Raw genomic sequence first — 2,554 nt, 5'->3', positions numbered from 1 at the left:
CATACAACCTTGGAAAGGTCTCACATCCTTGGTGGATTCTCCTGACCTCTTCCACACAGGTTAACGTCGTCGAGCAAAGGCTCCGACATACAACATCGGAAAGGTCTTACATCCTTGGTAGATTCTCCCGACCTCTTCCACACAGGTTAATGTCGTCGAGCAAAGGCTCCGACATACAACCTCGGAAAGGTCTTACATCCTTGGTGGATTCTCACGACCTTTTCCACACAGGTTAACGTCGTCGAGCAAAGGCTCTGACATACAACCTCGGAAAGGTCTTACATCCTTGGTGGATTCTCCCGACCTCTTCCATATAGGTTAACGTCGTCGAGAAAAAGCTCCAACATACAACCTCAGATAGGTCTCACATCTTTGGTGGATCCAATATATGTTAACAACATCGAGTAAATGCTCTAACATACAACATTGGATTGGTCTTACATCCTCGGTTAACGTCGCTAGAATGACGTCAAGGGACTTCCATTTAACTTCTTCACAAAGTTAAATTTTTACCCGATGTTGAATTTCCTCCTGTTGCTGAATTTTTATCTTGCAGGACTTTCGTTGGACTTCTGCTTGTCGACGAACTTCCGTCTGTCTTCGACCCGACGTTGAATTTCTACTCGACGTCAGACTTCTGCTCGTCGACGAATTTTCGTCAGTCTTCTACCCGACGTCGGACTTCTGCTCGTCAGTGAACTTCTACTCATCGTCAGACTTCTGCTCGTCGACGAATTCTCGTCAGTCTTCTACCCGACGTTGAACTTCTACCCCGACGTCAGACTTCTGCTCGTCGACGAACTTTCATCGGTCTTCTGCCCAAGGCCGTACTTCTACCCAACGTTGGACTTATGCTCGTCAGCGGACTTCTACCCGACGTCGGACTTCTGCTCGTCAGCGGAATTCTACCCGACGTCAAACTTCTGCTCTTCAGCAGACTTCTACTCGACGTCAGACTTCTGCTCGTGGATGAATTTTCGTTGGTCTTCTACCCGACGTCAAACTTCTGCTCGTCAGCAGACTTCTACTCGTCGTCAGACTTCTGCTCGTCGACGAATTCTCGTCGGTCTTCTACCCGACGTCAGATTTCTACTCGTCGACGAACTTTCATCGGCCTTTTGCCCAAGGCCGTACTTCTACCCGACGTCAGACTTCTGCTCGTCAGCGGACTTCTACTCGTCGTCAGACTCCTGCTCGTCGATGGATTTTCGTTGGTCTTCTACCCGAAGTCGGACTTCTTCTTGTCGTCAGACTTCTGCTCGTCGGCGGACTACTACTCGTCATCGGCTTCTCGCTCGAATGCTACTTGCAACTCACCCTCAAACTCTCTCATTTGGCTCTACACTCGATCGTTGACTGCTAATGGGCTTCAACTCGATCGTCAACCGCCAGAAAGCCATGGGAGAAGAGAAATTCTGTAACTCCTGCGCGTGAGGAGGGGCGCTAATTCGACCAGGGGAAATTTCCCGCTCGCAAATAGCGGAAGCCTCAACCGCTAGAAAGCCGTGGGGGAAGAAAGAGAAATCCCGTAACTCCTGCGCGCGAGGAGGGGCACTACTTCGAGCAGGGGAAATTTTCTGCTCGCAAATAGCGAAAGCCTCAGCCGCTAGAGAGCCGTGGGGGAAGAAAGAAAAATCCCGTAACTCATGCGCGCGAGGAGGGGCGCTAATTCGAGCAGGGGAAGTTTCCCACTCAAAAATAGCGGAAGCCTCAACCGCCAGATGGCCGTGGGGGAAGAAAGAGAAATCCCGTAACTCCTGCGCGCGAGGAGGGGCGCTAATTCGAGTAGGGGAAATTTCTCGCTCGCAAATAGCGGAAGCCTCAACCGCTAGAAAGCCGTGGGGCAAGAAAGAGAAATCCTGTAACTCCTGCGCGCGAGGAGGGGCGCTAATTCGAGCAAGGGAAATTTCCCGCTCACAAATAGCGGAAGCCTCAACCGTCAGAAAGCCGTGGGGGAAGGAAGATAAATCTCGTAACTCCTGTGCGCGAGGAGGGGCGCTAATTTGAGCAGGGGAAATTTTCCGCTCGCAAATAGCGGAAGCCTCAACCGCCAGAAAGCCGTGGGGGAAGAAAGAGAAATCCCGTAACTCCTGCGCGCGAGGAGGGGCGCTACTTTGAGCAGGAGAAATTTCTTGCTCGCAAATAACTAAAGCCTCAGCCGCTAGAAAGCCGTGGGGGAAGAAAGAAAAATCGAGTAACTCCTGCGTGCGAAGAGGGACGCTAATTAGAGCATGTGAAGTTTTCCACTCAAAAATAGCGGAAGCCTCAGCCGCCAGAGAGCTAGAGGGAGAAAGAAAGAGAAGAGAATTTTTTTAAAGGCCTAGGGGGGCCTATTTATAGGTTTTTGAAGAGAAGATGGGAAGTTTCTAGAGTTCTCTAGCATTTTCGAATTTCACACATTTTTTAAAATTTTTTCAGAATTTACTGGAATTTTTTCGATTTTTTTTGGGATTTTTCGGAATTTTGTGGGCCCCACAGCAATTAAAAAAAATTTAAAAACAGTAACCGCCGGCCCTAACCGCGCGCCTGTTCGCGCGCCGCGCGGGTGCCGCCG

This window comes from Dendrobium catenatum, unplaced genomic scaffold (genome assembly GCF_001605985.2).
Source record: "Dendrobium catenatum unplaced genomic scaffold, ASM160598v2 fragScaff_scaffold_51, whole genome shotgun sequence".
NCBI classification, from domain to species: Eukaryota; Viridiplantae; Streptophyta; class Magnoliopsida; order Asparagales; family Orchidaceae; genus Dendrobium; species Dendrobium catenatum.
The sequence above is the reverse complement of the archived record's forward strand: the minus strand, read 5'-3'. Positions refer to the sequence as shown.